At 44.9% G+C, this 6,371-nt stretch overlaps 1 non-coding gene across 1 annotated transcript; it reads right to left on the reverse strand.

Moving 5' to 3' along the window:
• Positions 1 to 2,654: 2,654 nt before the first annotated feature.
• trnas-gcu lies at positions 2,655 to 2,736 on the reverse strand. Its single transcript has one exon. It is a non-coding gene; the product is annotated as a tRNA-Ser (tRNA).
• Between the last annotated feature and the right edge of the window lie 3,635 nt (positions 2,737 to 6,371).

Here is a 6,371-nt window from a genome sequence, read left to right on the forward strand (position 1 = left end):
TCTGACTCATTGCATGCTCCTACTTGTACAAATATTCTAGAAGAGGAGCCTCCTTGCAGATTACGAGTCTTCGGCAACTGGTTCACCAATCAGCAGAGGCTCCTTAGCAAATTCCCCGGGACGCTCACAAAAGCCCCTCCACACAACTCAGGACCCTCCACCCGGGACCCACGCCCCTCTCCCGTTTACCTTTCTTTCCTACATCCCTGCCTCCTGCTCCCAATGACCTTTCTGCTGGTTGAGATGGTGAGTCAATAGACAATAGGTGCAGGAGTAGGCCATTCTGCCCTTCGAGCCTGCACCACCATTCAATTTGATCGTGGCTGAGCATCATTAATCAGTATCCTGTTCCTGCCTTATCTCCATAAGCCTTGATTCCACAATCCTTGAGAGCTCTATCCAACTCTTTCTTAAATGGATCCAGAGACTGGGCCTCCACTGCCCTCTGGGGCAAAGCATTCCACACAGCCACCACTCTCTGGGTGAAGAAGTTTCTCCTCATCTCTGTCCTAAATGGTCTACCCCGTATTTTTAAGCTGTGTCCTCTGGTTCGGCACTCACCCATCATGTTTTCTGCCTCCAGAGTGTCCAATCCTTTAATAATCTTATATGTCTCAATCAGATCCCCTCTCAGTCTTCTAAACTCAAGGGTATACAAGTCCAGTCGCTCCAGTCTTTCAGCGTAAGGTAGTCCCACCATTCCAGGAATTGACCTCGTGAACCTACGCTGCACTACCTCAATAGCCAGAATGTCTTTCCTCAAATTTGGAGACCAGAACCGCACACAATACTCCAGGTGTGGTCTCACCAGGGCCCTGTACAGCTGCAGAAGGACCTCTTTGCTTCTATACTCAATCCCTCCTGTTATGAAGGCATTTCACCCTGCCACCCAGCTTAGTATCATCAGCAAATTTGCTAATGTTATTAATAATACCATCAGTCAGCTCCATAACTCTACTGGGGCTACAGGCAGGACAAAGTCATGGAGCCATACGGCAAGGAAACAGATCCTTCGGCCCGCCTTGTTCATGCCGACCAGGTTTCCTAGACTGAACTAGCCCCACTTGCCTGCGTTGGGCCCATGTCCCTCTAAACCCTTCCTATTCGTGTATCTGTCCAAATGTCTTTTAAACGTTGTAACTGTACCCGTCTCCACCACTTCCTCTAGCAGCCCGTTCCTATCACAAACCACCCTCTGTGTGAAAAAGATGCCTTTTAGATCTTGTGGATGCCATGGACTGGGGCTGAGGTTGTTTTATTGGGTCCCAAGAGTGTAAAGGTTAATACACGGCAGGACATTCCCAAATTAGTGTTCACCTTGATGCCCTCCCAGACTCTCAGCTGAGGGGAATGCAGCCAAATCTGAATGCACAAAGAGTGTCCGCAGATAATGAATAACCTGGAATAACAGTGAAGAAATATTTCCTGTCTTCAGCTAACATTTGGTTCAGATTTGCTTTCGTGTTTACCTCTTAGTCCTGGAAGGTCCACCATCAGTGACATGAAATGGGGAGGCAATGGACTGATTATTAGATTAGATTACTTACAGTGTGGAAACAGGCCCTTCGGCCCAACAAGTCCACACCGACCCGCCGAAGCGCTACCCACCAATACCCCTACATTTACCCCTTACCTAACACTACGGGCAATTTAGCATGGCCAATTCACCTGACCTGCACATTTTTTTTGGACTGTGGGAGGAAACCGGAGCACCCGGAGGAGACCCAGTGCAAACTCCACACAGTCAGTCGCCTGAGGCGGGAATTGAACCCGGGTCTCTGAACCACTGTGCCACCGTGCTGCCCACCTGTGCCACCGTGCCGCCCACAATTATGTGACTAGCTTAGTCATATGGGATTAGAGTGGTGATGAAAAAAAGCACAGCAGGTCAGGCAGTATCAGAGAAGCAGGAAAGTCGACGTTTCTCATTCCTGATGAAGGACTCCTGCCCGAAACATCGATTTTCCTGCTCCTCGGATGCTGCCTGACCTGCTGAGCTTTTCCAGCACCACTCTAATCTCCAGCAGTTGCAGTCTTCGCTTTCGACTAGCTTAGTCAAACAGACCATCAAGCTAATAATACCTTGGGGACTCGGGTTCAAATCTCACCATGACAGATGGTGGTTTAAATTTAATCAAAATCGGCAATTACGGACCATTATCATTTAAAAAAAAACTTGTGGTTCACTAATTACTTTTACTGAAGGAAATCTGCTATCCTTGCCTGCCCTGGACTCCAGACTCACAGCAATAGTTGACTCGTCACAACCGTCTGAGTATTTAGGGGGTGGGAAAAAATGCTGGCTAAGCTGGAAATACAAATGAATGCGTTTTTAAAAAAATCTCAGCTAAGGACATTGCTCCAAATCACTCACACTAACCTCTATGGTCAGCCTGGGAGCCCTGATCACTCACACTGACCCCTATGGTCAACCTGGGACTTCGGTCACACACTGACCTCTATGGTCAGCCTGGGATAATTGGTCTCTCACACATGTGTGGATTGGGGGAGATTGTACGGGCCCTTGGCATTTGTAAAATAACATCCAGTGAGACAGATGATACCCAAGCGAAAGAGGGAAATTATAAAAAGGAACAAATGGGGTATTCACAATTTTTCCACCAAGGTACAGTGTATATAAGTTAAAAAAAGGTCGACGAGGATGGGATTCGAACCCACGCGTGCAGAGCACAATGGATTAGCAGTCCATCGCCTTAACCACTCGGCCACCTCGTCTACGGCTGCACCCGCCGCCAATTACACGCCTCTTGAGGAAATCACGCCTCCTTTGTTCCGGGGCAGTGTGTTTTTCAAATAGATGTATGCCCGACTGGCGGATAGGGCGGGTCCGGGCCCTGTGTCCACGTGACTGAGATGATCAGCTGGGAGGAGCCTCTGTAGATTGCTACAGTTTGTGCGAATGCTGGCGGCTCGTGGTTTTGGTTGTTTAATGTTCAATGTACTGAAAACTCATGTACTGTACGCTTTATATTGGTACACAGGCACCATTCATTGTCACAGCCGGGGAAAAGGCCGTTCCGATCTATCTGTTCCAAACCCATTGTCCAGCACTTATGTGCTACGGTGTTTCAAATGATTATCTGAATACTTCTTAAAAAGTTCTGACAGTTCCAAATAGATCCCCCTCTTCCCCACCAACCTTTAAATGCAACATATTCTTCCTGATGCCCTCTAAACATACAGCCCTTAAATCTATGCGCCCTTGTTATTGATCCACAACTAACTAGAAAAGTGTATTCCTATCAACCTTATCCTGTGCTCCTCATAATTTTGTACACTCCCCCACATCAGTTCAAAGGAGAACCACGCCTGCCCATCTAGTCTCCCTTCACAGCTGGAATGCTCCATTCCAGGCAACATCTGGGTGAATATTTTCTGCACCCAATCCAGTGAAATCACAATCTCCCTATAATCATGCTCAGAACTGCACACAGAACTCAAGCTGTGGCCTAGCTATTGCCTCAGTCATAATTTCACTGCTCTTGTATTCCATTTACCACTGTTCTGCCCATCTGACCAGCACATTTATATCATCCCTTAGCCCAGAGCTTTCCTCCTCACTAGTTCCCACACCATCAATTGCCATGTTATCTGCGACTTACTATATGTATATAGATCATTAATGTACACAACTAACGCAAGCAATCCAGCACCGATCCCTGTGGTATGCCACTGAACACAGAATTCCAGTCACAAAAACAACCTTTGACCAGAGGGTAACTCACAATCTTCTGTCACTCAGTCAATTTTGGATCTAATTTTCCAAGTTGCTCTAGATTCCAAGAAGCTCTTACATCCTTGACCAGTCTCCCATACATTACTTTATCAAAAGCCTTACTATTGTTGTGGTTCTGTTCGCCGAGCTGGGAATTTGTGTTGCAAACGTTTCGTCCCCTGTCTAGGTGACATCCTCAGTGCTTGGGAGCCTCCTGTGAAGTGCTTCTGTGATCTTTTCTCTGGCATTTATACTGGTTTGAATCTGCAGCTTCCGGTTGTCAGTTCCAGCTGTCCGTTTGCAGTAGTGTACAAAATCCCATGCAAGGACTGCACAAAACACTACATAGGACAAACAGGAAGACAGCTAACGATCCGCATCCATGAACACCGACTATTCACGAAACGACATGACCAGCTATCCTTAGTAGCCACACACGCAGATGACAAGCAACATGAGTTCGACTGGGACAACACTACTATTATAGGACAAGCCAAACAGAGAACAGCCAGGGAATTCCTAGAGGCATGGCACTCATCCACAGATTCAATCAATAAGCACAAGCACCTGAGCTACAAATCTTCTCACAAACTACTAAAATCCAAGTAAATTGTATGAACAGTACCACCTTAATCTACAAACCTCCTTAAAAACACAGTCTAACCTGTCAGGCATGATGTCCTCCTGACAAAGCCATGTTTATGTTTGTTTAGTTTTTGGTTCGTCTCCAAGTGGAAATTAATTCTGTCCCTCATTTGCTACCATTGATGTTAGACTCACTGGCCTGTAATTCTCTGTTATTTCTCCAAATCTCCCTTCAGTCCTCCAGTACCTCTCCTGTGGTTAGGGAAGATTTAGAAATTAATGTCAGAGTCCCTGCAATCTCCGGGTTGGGATAGATTCCTTACAAACATGACAAAGCTACATACAGGTCGTTCTGCTGTAATACGTGTTTCATCTGTGCGAATTGGCTATAATACGATTGATGAATTGTGGATGTTGTTTGGATAACGCAAACTTTCTGCTGAACGGGTTTAGCAATTTTCTAATAGCAATCTTCTACAGCACGATTTTCTATGGCGGTTTTCCAGAGCGCGAGGTTGCAGAGTAAGACAACTGCCACATTATAGTTTAGATCAGAGTGGTGCTGGAAAAGCACAGCAGGTCAGGCAGCATCCGAGGAGCAGGAAAATCAACATTTCGGATTTTCCTGCTCCTCGGATGCTGCCTGACCTGCTGTGCTTTTCCAGCACCACTCTGATCTAAACTCTGGTTTCCAGCATCTGCAGTCCTCAGTTTTGCCTATCTGCCACATTATAGCAGAATGAACTGTACACTACTACATTAACTACAATCATGACTCACTGAATAGTGCTCTCGATATTTCTACTATTCACGGAATTGTCACAAATGTGAAAATTTGATTAAACCACTGAATAAGTCAAATTTAATTAACAGTGTAATTCAGGTTTAAAGAATATGCACACCACATTTTTATCATAACAAGGAAATTGCTGTTTTATTTGTAATCAAGTTGTTTTTAACCAGTGGCAAGAAAGAAACATTAATTGTTAACTAATAAGTTTATAACTTAAACCTACCCCTTTAAAACTTCCCATACACAAACAGACAGACAAAGAGGGGCAATACAAGTACTGCAAATGAGGAAGGAAAGCAAAGTCAGAGAAACGAAGTTCTAGCACCAGTCCAGACACAGACGCGATGAGTCATTTTTGTTTGGTTTTCTCTTAACTCTGGCTGATTCTTTGCTAATGAGGCAATGTTGTTTGCACATTGATTCTATCTTTTATTCACTAGTTGAGAATTTTCCCTTCAGTGTTTCTGAAGGTCATTTTATTCCCTTTTTTCCTTTCAATAACATAATCCGCAGAGAGAGCAATTAAAGTCATAGGGTCATAACAGCAAATAGACGCTTTGGTCCATCTCGTCCATGTTGTCCAGGTTTTCCAAGCTGAACTGGTTCTATTTTCCTACATTAGGCCCATAATGTTGTTATGGGAGATTTCAACATGCAGGTAGACTGGGAGAATCAGGATGGTATTAGACGTCAAGAAAGAGACTTTGTGGAGTGCCTCAGAGATGGATTCTTAGAACAGCTGGTGCTGGAGCCGACCAGGGAGAAGGCAATTCTGGATCTGGTATTGTGCAACGAACCAGAATTGGTCAGGGACCTCGAAGTGAAGGAGCCTTTGGGAAGGAGTGACCATAATACAATAAGTTTCAGTCTGCAATTTGAGAGGGAGAGGGTACAATCGGAAGTGACAATATTTCTGTTGAATAAAGGGAACTATGGAGCTATGAGGGAGGAGCTGGCCAAAGTTCAATGGTGCAATACCTTAGCAGGGATGACAGTGGAGGATCAATGGCGGATATTTCTGTGTATAATGCGGAAGTTGCAGGATCAGTTCATTCCAAAAAGGAAGAAAGATCCTAGGAGGAGGTGGCCGTGGCTGACGAGGGAAGTTAAGAAACATATAAAGTTAAAAGAGAAAAAATATAACATAGCAAAGATAAGTGGGAAAACAGAGGACTGGGAAGCTTTTAAAGAACAAAAGAGGATTACTAAGAAGGAAATACGCAGAGAAAAAATGAAGTACGAAGGTAAACTGGCCAA

The sequence above is a fragment of the Chiloscyllium plagiosum genome, chromosome 10 (assembly GCF_004010195.1).
Source record: "Chiloscyllium plagiosum isolate BGI_BamShark_2017 chromosome 10, ASM401019v2, whole genome shotgun sequence".
Taxonomy (NCBI): domain Eukaryota; kingdom Metazoa; phylum Chordata; class Chondrichthyes; order Orectolobiformes; family Hemiscylliidae; genus Chiloscyllium; species Chiloscyllium plagiosum.